Source organism: Schistocerca nitens, chromosome 5 (genome assembly GCF_023898315.1).
Source record: "Schistocerca nitens isolate TAMUIC-IGC-003100 chromosome 5, iqSchNite1.1, whole genome shotgun sequence".
NCBI lineage: Eukaryota > Metazoa > Arthropoda > Insecta > Orthoptera > Acrididae > Schistocerca > Schistocerca nitens.
The window spans coordinates 128,890,247-128,910,787 of NC_064618.1; the positions used below are offsets into that span (position 1 = coordinate 128,890,247).

The 20,541-nt window shown below is 39.0% G+C and overlaps 1 protein-coding gene and 1 pseudogene across 9 annotated transcripts in view; one reads left to right on the plus strand and one right to left on the minus strand.

Moving 5' to 3' along the window:
• The window catches only part of LOC126259969 (mesoderm induction early response protein 1), a 188,196-nt gene that overhangs the window by 40,404 nt on the left and 127,251 nt on the right, over positions 1 to 20,541 (minus strand). The window lies entirely within an intron of this gene.
• On the plus strand, positions 18,758 to 18,875 carry LOC126261125 (5S ribosomal RNA; annotated as a pseudogene).

The window sequence follows — 20,541 nt, forward strand, 5'->3', positions numbered from 1 at the left end:
ATGGAAAGAAATCCCAGTACTTGAACAGTGTAGTTTGCCTGCCACTTACAAATCACAAACCAGGACAGTTAAATTTACTGTGTTGCACTCAATAGACAGTGAAAATATTTTTGGCTTAAATTTGTTTGGTCTTAGCATCCAAGACAATGTACTTTCAGTGACTACTTTTAATCCAAAAGACAGTGCAGCTGGTATGCTTAAGGAATCTCCTGATCTCTTTTCTGATGGTCTTGGAAAAGTTAATAATTTTGTAGTGCACATTACCATGAAAAACAATGCACAACCTATGTTTTTCTGGGATTGGCCTGTTCCCATTGCTTTATGTGACAATGAATTGAAACAATTGCAAGACACTAGTGTGATTGTTCCAATACAAGCTAGTCAGTGGGCAAGTATAATGGTTTTGATGCACAAGCCTGCTGGTTGCACTTTTATATGTTTTGTAACTTCAAAACTACAGTCAATTCACAGACAATAATTGACACTTATCCACTGCCTCACCCTGAGGAACTTATGGACAGCCTTGGTGTAGGCTGTTAGTTTTCTAAGATAGATTTGCTTGATGCTTATTTGCAAATACCACTAGGTGAAGAATCACAGAAAGTGTTTGTTGTTAGTACACACTCAGGCCTGTTCATGTATTTGCGTCTGCCCTTTGACAGTGCCTCTGTACCTGCCATTTTTCAACAGTACCTGGAAAAGCTGAGTGCTCATGTGCCATTCTGTTCGAACTACCTTGACAATATAGTCATGTCAGGTCGTATGCCAGGCGAACATGTTGCCAATAAGTGTACTCTTTTTCGAGTGTTGTCAGATACAGGACTCAAGTGTCATCTCAAAAAGAGTGACTTTTTCAGATGGAACTACAGTAACTGCCTGTTCCTCACAATGTATCTGAACTGCAGTCAGTGCTAGGCAAGTTGACATACTACATTCATTTCATTTTGAAAAGCTTCACGTGGCCCCATTTCATCACTTGCATTGGAAAAATGAACTCAAAGATGCCTTGCTGAATGACAGATGTTTAGTACATTTTGATCCTGCCAAACTAGTGATTTTGCAAGTATGTGCTTCCCCTTACAGAACTGGCACTGTTCTTTCGCACAGAACTGGTGCACAAGACAGACCTACTGCTTTTGCCTCAGATTTGTTAACTCAAACTCAGTGCAATTAGTCACAAATTGAAAAAGAATCTCTTTCTACTGTGTATGGTGTGACAAAATTCCATCAATATCTGTTTGGTCGCAAGTTCTATTTAGTGAGAGATCACAAGCCTTTGCAGTCCTTGTTTTATCCATAAAAGCCGATTCCTTCATGTACTGCTCAAAAATTGCAACACTGGGCTTTGCTTCTATTCCGGTATCAGTACGAAATTGTGTACAGACCTACGGCAAAGCATGGCAATGGTGACGCCCTCTCTCACCTTCTGATCGGCCCCCAACTCTGATTTCGATTCCTCTGACGCATCGTGTTGCCTGAACGGTGCGCAGGACTCTGAATTGCTGCAATCTTTTCCATTGAATTACAGAAAAATTGCACAGGCCACAGAAGCAGACCCTGATTTGAAGATTTTGTTGGATTACATTTGCATGTCCTGACCTCACTCATTGAATAGTATCCAGAACTCAGTAGTGCGTTGATACTTTGTTCGTCGGCGTAACCTTTCTGTACAAGGTGTGATCTTAATACAATCTGACAGTGGACAATCGCATGTGCTCATTCCTACAGTGTGCCTTTGATCAGGATCAAGGGTGAGGACACCCTATCCACATTCCTCCAGAACCTCAACAACTTCTGCCCCATTTGCTTCACCTAGTCCTACTCAACCCAACAAGCCACCTTCCTAGATTTTAACCTCCACCTCAAAGATGGCTACATCAGTACCTTCCTCCACATCAAACCTACTAACTGCCAGCAATACCTCCACTTCGACAGCTCCCACCCCAAGAAGTCTCTTCCATACAGCCTAACCACACATGGTCGTTGCATCGGCAGTGATGAGTGGTCTCTCTCAAAATATACCAAGGGTCTCACTGAAGCCTTCACAGACCGTAAGTATTCTTCCAACCTTGTACAAAAACAAATCTCCTATGCCTTATCTTTCCGGTCTCCCAACCGTCCCAAAGTCAGAGCGACAGAGAATTCCCCTCATAATTCAGTACCACCCAGAACTGGAGCAACTGAATCACATTCTCTGCCAGGGTTTCGACTACCTCTCAATGTGCTCTGAAATGAGAAATCCCCTGCCATTTCCTTCCCACCCCTCCCACAGTGGTAATCCACAGTCCACCAAACCTACACAATACACTCGCCGATCCCTACAAACCCCTACTCCCAACCCCTTACCTCCGGTCTCATACCCCTGTAATAGATCTAGATGCAAGACCTGTCCCATACATCGTCCCACCACCACCTACTCCAGGTCTGGTCACAAACACCACCCATCCCATCAAAGGCAGGGGTACCTGTGAAGCCAATCATGTGATCTACAAGCTAAGCTGCAGCCACTGTGCTGTATGCCATGTGGGTATGACAACCAACAAGCTGTCTGTCGGCATGAATGGCCACTGACATACTGTGGCCAAGAAACAAGTGGACCACACTGTTACTAAGCATACTGCCAAACATGATATCCTTCATTTCAATGACCGCTTCACAGCATGTGCTATATGGACTCTTCCCACCATCATTAGCTTTTCTGAATTGTGCAGCTGGAACTTTCCCTGCAATATATCCTATGCTCCTGTAAGCCTCTTGGCCTCAACCTTCGTTAGTCATTATCCTCACCCATCCAGCCCTTTCCCTGTTCCCATTCCGGCACTACAAAGCACTCATTCCACTATCGCACACAGTCTTTTTACTTCTCTCCTTTTCTGACGCTATCCCCCTCTTCCCACCTCTCCCCTGCCTCCTAATCTCCCGGCTGCACATAGTTGCCCTATTCTCTCTCCACCTTGTCCCTGTGCATTTCCCAGCAGCACTTCACAGTCTCCCCCCTCCTACTGAACTATACCATCCCCTTCCCTGCCCCAGCCTCCTCCTTACCCTCACTCAGTCACCACTCCCATCATGCACTGGTGCTGCTCTCGCAGTGTGGCTTCATTTTGCCTGAGACTGCAGTAGTGTGTGTGTGTGTGTGTGTGTGTGTGTGTGTGTGTGTGTGAGAGAGAGAGAGAGAGAGAGAGAGAGAGAGAGAGAGAGAGAGATTATTTTTGACAAAGGCTTTATTTTTGTTGTGCCTATCTACGACGTTTGGAATTTTCAGACAGCCAGCATATTAAGAGAGAATTATTCCAGCCATAAATTTCCGATCAATGCGAAACAGGCTTGCACAATTGCCATTAAACCAAAAAGACACTGACAAGAACTTGCAATTCTAGAACAAGTATCTAAAGCTAATGGTTACACTGGTTGTGAGGTTAGATCCTTGTACAACAGAATTACTAAGGTATTAACAAAAAATCAGAATCATATGGTCAGTCATTAAGGAAGAGTCTGGTTGAGGATATAAAGACAGTGCATAGAAATAATGTTTCCGTTACTGACAAGTCAGATATATGTGCAATATTTAACAATTTGCAACGTTACTGTATGCTGATGATGTCCTACTGGCCAGTGAAGATAAGAATGATATACAACTTCAAGTCCAAGCCTGGACTGACCACCTTGCAGATGTAGGACTATGACTCGATGTGTTGAAAACATATTACCTTTCCACAGATTTAAATGACTCTGTAACCATCAGAATCATTGGTGTTGACCTCCCAACAGCAAGGACTTTCAAGTAGCTGGGCTCAACAACTGCTGCTGATGGAAATCTCAGTGCAGAGATCTCCAACAGACTTAGCAGCACGCGGCTCAAATTTGCGTTCCATTAGTGGAGCACTATGCGACAAGTAAATTCCAAATAGTCTCAAATCAAAAGATGGTAATCTGTCCAGTTGCACTGTATGGGGCCGAATGCCGGCCTTCAACAAAGGAAGTAGAGCAAAGACTTGCTGTTATGGACATGAAAATGATTAGGCCGACATCAGGATTAACACTGCATGACCATGTCACAAATAACGAAGTTTGCAGGCTACACAGTGTTGCACCAACAGTAGATGAAATGAGAGAAAGCCGCCTACATTGGTACAGGCATGTCCTTAGAGCAGACAAGACAACAGTTGGCAAAGACTAGTTTCAGCCTAAATGTAAATGGGAAATGGCCAGCAGGATGACCAAGGCAGTGATGGCTTGACACCCTACACAAACACATCATCCTGATCAGGCACAAGATCACAAGAAGTGGCTACAACAGCCCAAAACTGAAGACCCTGCCAGCACGTGGTACAAATGCTAAGGAAGAAGAAGAAGAAGATGATGATGATTTAACAATGATGATGAGTCAGATCAGCACAACAAAAAGACTGTCACAAATACAGCTTTTGGCCATTAAGCCTTCGTTGCATGTGTGACATTTGTGCGTGTGTGTTCTATTGTTGACGAAGGCCTTAATGGCCAAAAGCTTTATTTGTAACAGTCTTTCTGTTGTGCCATTTTGCAACTCAGCATCTCCGCTATATGGTGAGTAGCAACTTTTCTTTTCATAATATTGTTATATTCCACTGTTCAATATTTAACAATCATTTTCTGAACATAGCTGGTGAATTAATAAACAGGGAATCATTAACTCCCTTGGAAAATGGCTTTCCGAGACTAATATCTGAAATTCTCTCCCGTGATACTGAGAAGGGGGAGACGGAGTCAGTAATTAAATCACTGAAGACTAAGGGCTTTCATGGATACGATGGAGTACCTAGCAGAATACTAAAGTACTGTGCTGCACATTTTAGCCCTGTACTTAGCCGTATTTGTAATTTTCCTTTAGAAATGATTAGTTTCCCGAATGATTAAAGCACTCTAGTAGCAAAGCTGCTTCATAAAAAAGGAGAAAGGAATGATGCAGACAATTTTAGATGTATTTCTATGCCATCAGGGTGTGCTAAAGTTATTGAAACGGCTGTGTATGTAAGAATAATTGATAATTTTATTTAACACAACTTTTCTGTCAAATGTACAATTTGGTTTTAGAAATGGTTTAACAGCTGAAAATGTTAGATTCCCTTTTCAGTGAGGTACTGAATGGATTAAACATAAAGTTTCGAATGCTAGGCATCTTTCATGATTTAATTAAGGTTTCTGATTGTGTTGATCACAAAATATTGTTCCAGAAGTTATTGAAGATGGGGTGTAGCTCACAATTGTTTCACCTGTTACTTTGAGGACAAACAGCAAAAAGTCATTCTCCACAGTACTGAGGATGGCCATGATGTGGGGTCAGAGTGGGAGACGACTAAATGGGGGATGCCCCAGGAATCAGTGCGGGATCCACTCCTGTGCCTGGTTTATAAAAATGATATGCCTTGTAGAACTACAGGTGATTATAATATATTTCTGTTTACAGATGACACTAGCATGGTAGTAAAGGATGTTGTGTGCAACACTGGCACTGTTCCAAATAGTGCAGTTCAAGAAACAAGCGCATGGCTTGTAGAAAATAAACTAACACTAAATCATAGTAAGATTCAATTTTTACAGTTTCTAAAACTCAACTCGACAAAAACTGACATTTTAATTACATAGAATGGCCATATGATTAGTGGGGCTGAACAGTTCACATTTCTAGGTGTTCAGATAGATAGTAAACTGTCGTGGAAAACCCACGTTCAGGATCTTGTTCAAAGACTTTAATGCTGCTGCTTTTACTCTTAGAACAGTATCTGAAGTAAGTGATAATTCAGCATGAAAGGTAGTCTACTTTGCTTATTTTCATTTGCTTATGACATATGGTATTATATTTTGGTGTAACTCTTACTGTTCTCAAAGAATATTTTTGACTCGGAGATGGGTGGTAAGTGAAAGGGTATAAGTTTGCAAACCTCTTGTTGGCCCCTTTGCATTAGTGCAGATATTCTGACATTGGCCTCTCAATATATATGTCCTTTAATGTTGTTTCTTGTTAACAATATTAGCTTATTCCTAAGAATTAGCAGTTTTAACTCGGTTCATATTAGGCAGAAATCCAAACTGCATTTGGATCGCATTTCCTTGACTCTTGTACAGAAAGGTGTGCAGTATTCGTATCCATCCATTTTGAGTAAGCCATCACAAGAATTCAAAAATCTTAACAGTAATCCAACAATGGAAAATCCTGGATGGAATGTAACAATGCGAGAGAAGGAAAGTTGCTACTCACCATATAGCGGAGATGCTGAGCCGCGATAGCACAATAAAAAGAGTCACACAATCATAGCTTTCGGTCATTAAGGACTTTGTCAGCAGTACACACACACACACACACACACACACACACACACACACACACACACACACACACACAAGCGCAACTTGCACACATGTCTGCATTCTCTGAGACTGCAGGTGTGTGTGTGTGTGTGTGTATGCATACTGCTGATAAAGACCTTAATGGCCGAAAGCTATGATCGTGTGAATCTTTTTATTGTGCCTATCGCGGGTCAGCATCTCCGCTATATGGTGAGTAGCAACTTTCCTTCTCTCATATTGTTAACAGTAATCCACACATTTTCAAATCAAAACAGAAGAGTTTTCTCGTGTGTCACTCCTTTTATTCTCTTTAGGAGTTCCTTGGAAAAACAAGCTGATTCCCGTATTGTACTGTTGATTGTGTTTATATAAACTTACAGCTTGTTGTCTTTGTAGTATTCATAAACATTTTATTTTATGTATTATTACTTTTCTGTTGTAATTTCATGTACTGACACATTATGTGACCGTGGAGATTTGCTCCTCTATTTGGTTCTACGGGACTAGATGTGTAAAATAAAATAAATAAATAAATAAACAAAAAAAGTAAGGTTCAGGTTCACTTACAAAGGAGCCGCTACTGAATGCCTCTGTAACTAATTTAAGAAATTTAAAAGTGGTGTAGGGTTGCAAGCGGAAAATAAACTAGGTAATGGATCATGACATTCTATTGAAGAAAGATGAAATAAATACAATGATAAAGAAGTCTAAAAAATAGTGTGTGGCGGCTGAGAGTAGTTTTATGTAGGCCAGACAGGTAGTTCCTTTAAGAAATGCTCTCAAGAACGTACAAACAACAGTAATAAACACATCTAGTCCAGTGGGTCTAATATGGTTAGTGTTTTAATATCTTCAGCAGACCAAAAGATGGTAGTGTGTTGTAAGATACTAATATATAGCCTGTATAAACTGACTATTGTGTGGCTGAGTCTTATTCTTGTTATTCACTGTTATTATTGATAGCCACAAAAATGCAGTGTAAGACGACATGACCATATTTGCACTTGAAACTTCACTTATCACAGCCATACTTTTCATGGTTGAAAAGCGATTTGTGTGTTTCAATATTACATCATTTTCAATGGCTACAAAGAAGTATGTACTAGGTATCATACACAGGTAACAGTTACATTAATATCTCAGTAAATCTGCTGAAGTTTATGGAGAACTCTTACCAAAATCAAAAAATATAAAAAATCTTCATGTTCTAATACCATTGACAATATTGACATACATTGTGCTTCGTCATCTACTTTGAACCACAGCCAATTGCCGACTGATCTCAATGTTACATGGTCTTAATTCAAATAGGTTAGAAGAGTGTGATAGTGTAGTGATATGTCTTCCAATTAGTATACAGTTGTGTAGAGAAATGTTACAAATTTACAAAAACTTAATGAAGTAACCATAAGACTGATAAATTGTCTATTATTTTTGTCATACAAGTAATTGGATTGTAAAAGAATAAGTGGAATTACAACACAAAATGATAGAAGGCTTTGCTTGTGGAGAGCAGCACTAAGTAGAGTTATATCATAAACCAATAGATGGCATTGGTTATGGCAAAAAAATAATTAATTATAAGAAGCATTTGTAAAAATCATTCATCCCAATTTTGAACATCCGAAAAATCACGCGTTTTGGACATGAAACTGTATTTTGTAGTAGTGTGCTGCATTTGAATATAATTAAGAAACTGGTTATTACAGGTGATTATCATTTTCAATAGAATGAAAAACAAGTACAAGCTGCAAATATTTTATTTTTCGTTTGAAAATGGGATTTTTGAAGATGTCAGCAAAATGTGTCATTTACATTCACAGTGCGTTTAGTTAAGTATCTGTATATCATAGTTGAAAATGCAATTTTTTATTTTTGTTATATTGTTTTTGAAAAAGGGTCTCAGCCAAAACTAATCATCTAATGAAAAATAAAATATTCGCAACTTGGATTGGCTTTTCATTCTACTGATTAACAGAAGTTGTTGACCAAGTTACTATAGTTTGTAAATCATTTATCATTTTGTTGTTTATATGTTAAAGATATTATTGAGCAATAGCTTAATGTCAGCAAAAAATATTTGGACGTGCAAAATGGTGCCTGTGCCTGTACCAGACCACAGTTACGCCCTGCCCTGTACAAAATGATACCACTGTTTGACTGAACATTTAAAGCTCTATTGATGACCACACAGAAATTTAAACTTACTCAAATATATTTAAAAAAAAAGGTCACATTGCTTCTAACCAATAGATACTGTTTTACTGTGTATTCTTGGGGGTCAATTGTTGCTCATGTCCGTAGGTATAACCTAAATTGCCCTACACGTGACCCCTGGGTGGTGCTAAACGAGCAACAGTGTCATAGGTGAAATACAATATGCCCGGAAACATAACTAATAACCGTCCTTTTCAGGATCATCCAACTAGAGACGAGAAACACCTAGTTCGTATTATGCAGCTTAATACTGAAGGCATAAGCTCTGCCAAATGTGAGTATCTACAAAAACAACTGCATAAACTTAACATTGATGTTGTCAACATTCAAGAAACACATACCAAAGATGAGCAAGCTCTTCAGCATAGAGGACGAATACCTGGTTATACACTGGTCGAAGCTATCCACCATCCACAATATGGAATAGCACTTATGTGAAGTCACACCTAAACGGAGTGCATGTAATTGATTCTACAGATGTTAACCTCATCTACACAATAGTAATCCAGATAAACGACTTAAAAATTGTCAACCTGTACAAGCCTCCAAGTGTGAATTGGACCTCCACAGTTCTGCCGGCTTTAGATCACCCTTGTATATACACTGGAGACTTTAACAGCCATCAAACGGACTGGCGGTACGACACCGTCGATGTCAATGGGGAGTTACTAGCTCAATGGGCAGAAACTACCTGTATGCACTTGGTCTTTGATGTGAAAGACAAGGGAACCTTCCACTCTGTACACTGGAATAAGGATTACAACCCAGACTTGGTATGTGTGTCCAAAAATCAGCTAGATCAACCACTTAACACCACTCGTACTGTTCTGTCTAACTTCCCAAACTGCCAACACCGTCCTGTCAGGACAGAAATTGGTTTAAAAATTCACCTTGTAAACTCAATGCCCCTACCCAGATGGAATTTTCAACGAGCTAACTGGGATGGATTCTCAAAAGACCTTGACTCTAACTTAGCTGCGAAGAACTTACAGACAACAGCAAACAACTACGATGAATTTGTTAGACTAGTTATCAAAGCTGCTAAGTCAAACATTCCTAGGGGTTACAGAAAGGAATATGTGCCTGGCTGGAACCAAGAAAGTGAAGCTTTATATCAAGAATACCAAAGTTCTAGAAACCAAACAGTGAGCTCACAGCTACTCCACTCTTTAAACAAGAACAGATGAGAGAAATGGGAAGCAACACTCAAAGAAATGAACTTTGCCAAGTCAAGTTGGAAAGCATGGAGAGTCGTGAATGGGCTAACTGGCAAGCAACACTCAAAAAGCCGTATCCTAAATTGAGTCCCGACCTCATTGCCAACTGGATCGCAGACCTCACAAGGGCAAAGAGAGACAAGAATCATACCAGAGCAATAAAGTGTAACCTCTCTAACCTCAAGCGCAGTGCCCCAAGAAACGAGCCGCTTTCCAGGCCCTTCTCCATAGCGGAAGCAGAAAGTGCTGTCAAGCAACTGAAAGTTGGTAAGGCTGCTGGCCCCGACAACATCTATAATGAATTTATTAAGAACATGGGCTCACACTGCATACGCTGGCTCACTTCGCTCTTCACTTACATACTCAAAGAGAACAAGCTTCCCAGACAATTCGAACTGTCGAAAGTTATAGCCACTCTCAAACTTGGCAAGCCTGAAGACAGCCCTGAAAGCTACCGCCCTATAGCACTGCTCAGCTGTACATTCAAACTTTTGGAACGAGTCCTCCTAACCAGAATAGCACCGTTCATCGAGGCTGCTACCCCTCCTTAACAAGCTGGCTTCAGACAAGGACGCAGCTGCACCGATCAAGTTCTTGCCCTAACTACCCATACTGAAGCAGGTTTTCAAGGCCACCTGAAATCAACAGCTGTCTTCATCGATCTGACAGCCGCGTATGACACTGTCTGGCGACAGGCACTGATCTACAAGCTACTGCAAGTTGTACTAATTCGAGAAATTGTGGATCTAATATCCAGCATGCTTAGCGAAAGGCAATTTGAAGTGTTTCTAGGCAGCTCTAAAAGCCACAAACAGAAAGTAAATAATGGACTACCACAGGGATCTGTTTTAGACCCATCACAATTCAATTTATACATTAATGATTTACCAACCACAATATCAACTAAATTCATCTATGCTGATGACAGTAATTTCGAAGATGGTAAACGAATTCTGACAGAGGATCTGGAGAAGTTGTCAACTTTCTTTAAGACCTGGAAATTGATCCCAAGCACATCAAAAACTGAAGTATCTTGTTTCCATCTAGCGAATCGTGCTGTGAACTACAAACTAAGAGTTCTGCTCAATGGCCAAATGTTGAGGTACAATCCTTTCCCAAAATATCTTGGAATCACTCTAGATAGGACCCTGAGCTACAAAGAGCACATCACCAAGCTTTCTCATAAAGTTGCAGCAAGGAACAACATACTACATAAGCTCAGTGGTACCACCTGGGAAACCTCTGCTGACTGTCTGTGTTTAACTGGCATCAGTCTTGTGTACTCTGCTGCCGAGTACTGTGCACCTGCCTGGTTGGAAAGTGTACATGTGAAGAAGGTAGGCACAAAACTTAATGACACAATGCGCTGCATTACTGGTTCCATCAAATCAACCCCATGCCACTAGTTACCTGTACTGAGTCACATCCCTCCACCTCACTTAAGGCGGAAACAACCTCTACTGAGGGAGGCCAGGAATTCTGTCATCCGCCACAGCAACGATTGCGATCAAGAAGACCAACAAGTGTTATTGCAGGACAACTCATCGTGGATGGTTTTGATCTAAATGAAAGCTGGAAGCATGAATGGTCAACAAAAACATTGGGAACAAGAGCCGATCACCTTGATCCCACAAAGAAGCCAAAAGGTTATGACCTACCGAGGAAACTTTGGTGCTGCCTCAACAGGTTAAGGACTGGACATGGTTGTTGTAGCTACTTCAGGTACAAATGGGGCTGGATCAGTTCACCAATGTGTGAATGTAATCAAGAAGTGCAGACAATTGAATGTTTAGTCCAACACTGTCCACTTCATTCATACCCTGGAATTCCCGATAACTTGTTCACTCTCACACCCAGCTTAATTAACTGGTTGAAATACACGGACTTTAAGGTTTAATCTTGTCTTATATCATATGTATATTTTATAAAATCATTTGCCTTATATCAACTATATATTGTATAAAATCACCATACGATTAAATAAATTGTGTTTTCTACATGGACAAAGCATACATTAGTCAATTTTCAGACAGGACTGAAAAGTTGATAATATTTTGTTCTGTGTACATTGTTTCACAATTGTTCTGCTTATTTGATGCAATTGTGGTCATACTTATTTTGGATTGGATGTTGCAACATTTCGAACCAAAATTATTCACTTGAGTTTTTCTATTGGCGGTTTCACTTTAAATAAATAGTGACAGGTATTTTAAGAAATGAGATAACAACAAAATGTGTGCTTTATTATAGTTTCTTTTTTGTTGCGCGGATTGTTCAACTTGCTATATAGTAAGCTTTCAAGTAAGTTTATCTACGTAATATGGTTGTATTATCTATGTGATGCCAACTATTTAAATACATTATTATCATAAACTTCACACAGTATTTAATATTTCATTTCATATTGTATTTATGTTTGGTGTTCTTTTGTGTAGTAGATTAAGTACTTATGGTTAAATGCCGGGATGGTTCCTTTCAAAGGGCACGGCCGACTTCCTTCCCCGTCCTTCCCTAATCCGATGAGACCGATGACCTCGCTGTCTGGTCTCCTTCCCCAAACCAACCAACCAACTTATGGTTATTTTTCACATTTCGCATATAAAGTCTGACGCGTAAATGAGTAAGCTGTGTGTAACCCCCATTTTTTTTTTTTTAAAGGAAAAAAGAGGCTCCTACAGCCATGTGACTTGTCGTGACGGCGAAGATTTTCTGCTTTGAGGACACAGTGAGCTATGCTGGACAGTTTCAACCATACCAGGAAGGTAACCGTAGAGGAGCCAGACTAACAATGCCCAACTCAAGCAGCATGTTCTAAAGACAATGAAAAGACCTACATAGGATGAGCTGTCACCCAAGTTAACAAAAACCTACATTGGTTGCTGAGCTAAAATTATGGCAGAGTAATCATTGGGAAACAGAAGGAGCCTCTATCATAGCACAAGAAAATGTGAATATGTTCTGGGCAGATATTTAAATCAAAACATATTGACACATTCGCACTTCTTTAGGAGTTAACCTTACTTCTCCAGTGCAATGAGCTTTCTTAGTTGCAAGTTGTTGGCACACCTGCATCTTGCAATTTATAGAATAAAGACATTGATCGTGTGCCGAAAATCCAGAAGTTTTGCCAGCCTTACAATGTACTGTATAATATAATATGGCTGAAGAACACATATGTAATAACCAAAAAAAGATTTTCTAGGGGGCAGGAGGTTGATTTTTTCCCTGAGGGGGGTGTTTCGCCCCTAAACCCACCCACTGTTATAACTGTAGTGAGAGGTGTAAGAGTTAATAGATGCACATTTATGTGCTTCTATAGAGTGGGAATTGCCTACAATAGAAGTATCTGAGAGTGGGGATGCATCTATAATAGGAAGAACCCTAGCATGCAGCCTAAACTTTAATGACAGAATTGTGTCATATTGCAAGGACATGACAAATGACTTGTTGGATGGCATGATGGCCTGTGTCATGTTATATGAAATAGCACCAGGTTACTTCACTTGACATGATGCTTCATGTTATATAACATGGGTACTAATACTAACAAGTAAAAAAGTGAGAATATGTCAAGATGTTTTGATTCAAATATCTTTGAAGCAGCTAGATAGTCAAAAAGCTAGTTCCCTTCTTTTACATTACTAACTCTGCCCAGAACATGTTTGCCTTTTTTGTGCTGTGATATGTGCATTTTTCATTCTGGTGGCATATTATATCCATACCTCTTACGAATAGAAACTGTGTGATGAAAGATACATGTACCATGGAAGATTTCCAAATGTGCTATATTTGAATCATAACATGGCAAAATGGGAGTAAAGACTACTAAGTAAATAAAATGTAAACACCATCTAGTGACAAGCTTCCTCTGACAGAGGTCAAGGGCTACAAATGTTTGTGAAAAGCCCAACCCTTAGAAAAGTCAATTTGTTCATTTAATAAATTTGTGGCTGCTTTTCATTTCTTACTTAATACTTCTAATTCTTCAAGATTATTTAATAAGGTTCCTTTAGGTGTGTCATGGACAATTTGAAGGCTGTGCTCCATTTTCCCCAAAGTGTGACTGCACTGGACTTCGTGTGTTTTTATACAATCTTTATTACTGTTGTTTGTAAGTCTGTGATAGCATTTTTTAAAGAAAAACTTCTTGCAGCCAGCACACACTATTCTGTAGACTCCCTTATCATTGTATTTATCTCGTCTTTGTTCGATAGAAAAAATCAAGGAAGTATAGAATTTTTTTTACTTCAGTTTCTGCAGTGAATTTTACAGTGTGGTGCATGCTGTTAAATTTGTGACTGTGTTCTGATCGCCTTTCTGATCGTCTTTTACTATTATAAAGATGTCATCTACACATCTTGTATACATCGGAATGTTCTCAAACAGTGCTCGATGTGTGCTAATGAGGTTATTTTCCAACCAGTTCAAAAATGTTTTGGCTGTTGCACCGTATAAGATGTTTCCCATAGCAAGTGCATTTGGCTGACTGTAGTATTTACCATTGAAAGAAAAGTGATTGACTAATTATGTGAATCCCAAAATTTCTATCAATTCTACTATTTCCGCCTGACTAATTTTCCATATCGTTGAGTCCGAAATTATAAATAAAATAACTTTCGACTTTTTTACAGAATACATTATGTGTGATAAATCTTACATTTATGCAAATGATTTGTATAGCTATACATTTACATGTGTGTGTGCTCATGGAACAATACATACAAATTTTGAAATATCCACTGAATTGTTCGGTTCCATGTTACAGAAAATCCAGAATGATAAAAAATACATTTTCATTATGTCATTAACAAATTAAGTTTTCTTTGCAAATCAACAGTTATGTTAATCTAAGGGCGTACTTTACCAGTTCACAAAAAAAACCTCCTGCTGGCTGTATGAGGCGAGAGTCAGAAATATAGTAGTATCAGCTTGTAGCGAAGTGTTACAGACATGAGGGAAAAGCTCGTGCTGGCTGTATGAGGTGAGACTCAGAAATAATAATAGTATTAGCATACAGAGAAATGTTACAGGCTTGACGTCTTTATTTATTTTCAGAAACTGGGGTAATGATACACTTTTAGTTTGCCTCAAGAGTTTCTGCCCTATCTCACAAAATGAAAAGAACACAAATTAGATTTCTGATCTGATGTAATTAGACTTTTTCTGGCATTGTGTGGTATTACATTTCCTTTCAGAGGGATTTTGTTCATCAGCATTCTTCTCTAGAACCACATTGCAAAACCTATTTACTTCTTGTTTGTAGTTTACCGTCCATGTTTCAGTTCTGTGTATGGCTAGGCTCCAGGCAAGCTTCAAGATTTGCCCCAGCCAAGTTGTACCATAATTTCCTCTTTTCCACGAATGAGTTCAGTATCTCTTCATCATTTTTCCACTCTGCCCATGTAATCATCCTTCAGTAGCACCACATTTCAAAACCTCTCTTGTCTATAGTTTACTCTCCAGGTTTCATTTCTGTGTAGTGCTTCCTAGTAATTAAATTTATATTAATTGTTACCATATTTAACTTTTTCAGGAAAGCTTTTGTTGCTAGTGCAAGTCTGTGTTTTATATACTGTTAATTCTGTTACTGTCTTAATTTAATTCTCTGAATGTCACTCTGCTTATTTAAAAAAAACCTTTCATAACCCTAGTTTTTCTTGTGTTATTCACCAAATACATTTGCACCCATACTCTACATTCCACAGTGATGTGCAAGGCAGAGTGCACTTTGCATAGTACCAGTAACTAGAGCTTTTTCTTGTTCCATTCTTTTATTGAGTGCGGGAAGAATGATTGCGTAAATGATTCTGTGTGCACTGTAATTAACCGCTTAACTTAACGAGTATTTTTTTTTTTTCAAATTATGTTCAAAAAATAATATTTTTTATTTAATGAAAAAATCCTATAATGAATGACATTACATATAGACATATAAAGACAGCCTTTAAAGCTCAAATAATGAGTTACAGAATTTTGAAGATCAGCAATCACAAGATCCTGAGTGTACTGCACTTTGCCTAAAATAAATATCCTGAAACTTTAAGTAATTTTGTAGCTTCCATGAGAACATGGACACAAAGCTTAAAAATTAAAAATATTCTTATTACAAATCTGATTATCAGTTCTGTTAGCTGAAACACAGCTGCATTTTCATGTTAACAAGTGCTGGAACTGAGCAAGTGGTTTTATAGCTTGTCTAAAATTTCAGTTTATAGACCCTCTAAGAAATTAGTTTTCAAAATTATTACAATGATGTATTGTTAAGTAATTGTTAAGTAATTTATTAATGTAATATATCTGAAAAACTTTACAAGTATCTTAGGCCAGCCCATTTTGATAGCTTATATTGATTTTATTTAATTAGTAAAGTTCCCAGGCTGATTTATTTTTTATTGCTATCTCCTGTCATTCCATTACTGAAAAAAGCATAAAATTTATTTTCAGGGTCAATGCATTTTTATAGAATCCTGAAAATAGGCAAGCAAATACAAATTTATGGGATAGATAAGTCTCACAGTAGAGAAAAAAAAAATTCATTATGAACAATATTTTGTAATAGTAATAGTAATGGTAATGGAATGACTTAAATGCTGTAACGGAATGACAATAATTTTGTAACTGAATCTGACTGACATTTGTTAAGATGTTGTAGGTCAAATACCTTTATATGCTGATTATACTGCAATTTTGGCTATACTGTTAGTAAAAATTGGAGGGAAAATGAGGAAGTCTCAGAAACCAAGAATGTAATTTTCAGAGTGAAGAAACTTACATTCCGTGAGTCTGAAGAGTAACTGCTGGAAGATGAGTTAATAAGTTTCTTTATTAAAGATTACAATGAAATGACTAAATTACTGCATACTACATGTAGAATGGGGTTCATTATTTTGATAAACAATGTTTCTTCTTCCATAACCTATGCTTTCTCTGGGAAGCAATAGCAATGCGAATTTATAAGAAGTTAGTGACTTCCTGCGTACTACAACAGAATGTTGATTATCTTTGAAGATCACTATGTATTATGCCTAAATAATAGAGACATGTTTATGTATTGTTTTGTTAGAAGATCACTATATTGAATAGAATTTTTTATTTAAAATAGATATTGGCTTATTTCTAGCAATTACACTGTTTCCACAATAATTCTCAAACAAGATATTTCATTTTTACAGTTGTTATTATGCCTCTCACATCAGCTAATAAAATGAGAGAATACCAGAAATGACTCAAGGAGAAAGGGTTAAGTGATGATATTAAGGGGAAGGACAGGGAAAAGAAAAGGCTGAAACAGCAAAGTTTAACTGCTGCCCAACTTAAGAAGCAAAGAGGAAAAAGAGAAACTTAATCAAAGAAAATTCAGAAATAAAGTTAGAGCCTGCAGTGAAGGCAATGGCGGTGATGCTTGCGTCATCTACACCAATAGCCCATATAAATCTCCTGCTACATTAAGGAAAGCAGTTAAACATGTGGAAATATGTTTACCTAAAAGTCCAACAAAGCACAAGAAAGTTGTCTTGAAATTAGCTGCTGCTCATGGAGTTTTAGTAAGTGAATAACATGTGAAAAATCAGATTCAACGCCTAAATCCAGGCATAGAAGGAACTGTTGCTACTTTTGATGTTCGAGATGACATTTCATGGCAAACTCCTGAAATGTGATAATGAAGGATAAGGAAGGGGGAAAACCAAAGTCCTGTAGAGGTACATGTTGATGACCTTGAAAGAAGCTCACACTATATATAAAGAGAAATTCCCTGACATGCCAATAAAATTGTCCAAGTTCTGTGCATTGAGACTGAAGTTTGTGTGCACCTTACAGGATACAACACACAACATGTGTCTCTGCCGCTACCATGAGAACATAAAGCTATTTTTGAAAGTTATCAACGAGCCTGTTCCACAAGTGAAAACCACATTTTCTGACTTCATTAGCACAATAGTCTGCAATTAAGAGAAAGAAGTATGCATGATGTCAAACTGTGAAAAGTGTACAAATGTATCTTTGAAAGATAAGTATTCTCTGGATGAGAATTTAATGCAGAAGCTGATCTAGTGGACCCAATGCAAAAAGTGAACCAGCGAATCACTCTGAAAGAGATTCATGGTACTGCTGGTCAGAGTCTTGATGCTCTTTCAAACATGCTGCCCCAATTCTTATAACATACATTCATTAAAAGATAACAATCAAAATTTTTTGAAAACAAAAAGAATTCTGCAAATAAGAATAACATCTTGCTGCATGTACACTTTGCAGAAAATTATACTGTTCAACTGCAGAATGAAGTCTAGAGTGCCCACTGGTCAAAACCACAAATCACTTTGTTTACAGCATATGTTTGGGACTCACAAAATGATGGATATTCTTGTGCTGTTTTTAGTGATGAACTTAATCACAATAAATATTCAGTGCATGCTTTTCTAAGTATGATTGTGGAGCACATTATATCCACAAACCCAGAGGTAGAATCTGTCTCATTCACAAGTGGTGGTGCAGCCAGTCAATTTAAGCAACGTTTCCTGTTTGCCAACTTGACATTTTTCAGAGAACACTATGGAATAAATATTTCATGGGACTTCTTTGCCACATCACATGGCAAAGGTGTCGTGGATGGGATTGGTGGAACTGTAAAGCTTGCAGTCACGAATATCTGCAAAGCTGGGAAACACATACTATCTGGTGCTGAGGTCTTTGAAGAAATTGCATGTGAAAGATGTCATGGTATAAACATTTTTATATCTCTGCCTTGCAAATTGCAGAGAATAAAGAGGAATTAGATTAAATGTGGATGGGAATAGTTCCAACAGAGCAGACCAAAACCATCCATGCTGTTACACTTATAACTCCATATATTATTGAGTACCAGCATTACTCGCTATCTCCCCAGAGGTTTGTGCTCAATTTCAAGAAGTGATCTTCAGCCAAAGGAAATTCACAAGACATGATCAATCATACGGCCTTGCATCAAGGGGGTTTTTGCTCTGGTTTCCTATGCTGGGGGCAACAGCCTTGTCGCAGTGGATACACCAGTTCCCGTCAGATAACCGAAGTTAAGCACTGTCGGGCGTGGCCGGCACTTGGATGGGTGACCATTTGGGCCGCCATGTGCTGTTGCCATTTTTTGGGGTGCACCTCAACCTCGTGATGCCAATTGAGGAGCTATTCAACCAAACAGTAGTGGCTCCGGTCAAAGAAAACCATCATAATGACCGGGAAAGCGGTGTGCTGACCACATGCCCCTCCTATCCACATCCTCAGCTGAGGATGACACGGCGGTCGGATGGTCCCAATGGGCCACTCGTGGCCTGAAGACGGAGAGCTTCCTATGCTGGAAGAAACAGATCAAGATTTTTTGTGGGGCAGGTGATTTATGTTGAAGATGGTTACAACATTTCATTTCTTAGAAAGAATGATGCAAATGGAAAGATATTTACATTTCCCTCAAAGGAAGATAAATGTTAGGTGGAAAAAGACCAAACTTTAGAGATGAAATGATAATTAAATGGACACCCTAGCTACAAACAGGCGTTGATGTACTACATTGGGGACATGTTGAAAATGTGTGCCCCGACCGGGACTCGAACCCGGGATCTCCTGCTTACATGGCAGACGCTCTATCCATCTGAGCCACCGCGGACACAGAGGATAGTGCGTCTGCAGGGACATTCCCAACATGTCCACACCAGGTGTCCATTTAATTATCATTTCATTTCTAGCAAAGCTGCATGGTCATCCACGGTAACTGTTCTTTCGGGAACAGATACTACTGTCATATGTAGTTAAAATATATGGCTTCCCGGCCATTGACCTTCTTGTGCGAACGCACACGCTATGCCCGAACTCGTACGGGACTTGGTAGATTAATCTGCCACGAGTAATGAGTATGATGGGCAAACTTCTATTAGGCGCACTATGAATGTAGTGGTGTGGACATATTGGGAATGTGGACCTCACAGGGAGCGTGCAAGGGATAAGTCCCTGCAGACGCACTATCCTCTGTGTCTGCGGTGGCTCAGATGGATAGAGCGTCTGCCATGTAAGCAGGAGATCCCGGGTTCGAGTTCCGGTCGGGGCACACATTTTCAACATGTCCCCAATGAAGTACATCAACGCCTGTTTGCAGCTAGGGTGTCCATTTAATTATCATTTCATTTCTAGCAAAGCTGCATGGTCATCCACGGTAACTGTTCTTTCGGGAACAGATACTACCGTCATATATAGTTAAACTTTAGAGAAACTAGCTGCACCTACTATAGATCAGAGGAATAAGTACCATTTTCTCTACCCAATCAGAAGTGCAGAGTAAAACTGGTAATTTTCAACTGAAAGTGTCATTCCATTACTATTCAGTGTCGTTCCATTACCAGCAATTTTTTTATTTTGTCAGTAAAATATTAGTTTTATGCATTTACCGTCTATGCCATTTTTCCCCATTTATCAATCTTTATAATATAATTTTTGTGAATTTTTATAGGAAATGGAAATGTCGTGTGGCTAGGGCCTCCCGTCAGGTAGACCGTTCGCCTGATGCAGATCTTTCGATTTGACGCCACTTAGGCAACCTGCGCGTTGATGGGGATGAAATGATGATGATTAGGACAACACAACACCCAGTCCCTGAGCGGAGAAAATTTCCGACCCAGCCGGGAATCGAACCCGGGCCCTTAGGATTGACAGTCTGTCACGCTGACCACTCAGCTACCAGGGCGGACTCGGGCGAGCTGAATTATTGTTGCATAATAAATGAGAACAATATGCATGTCTGAATTATGTCATTACATTA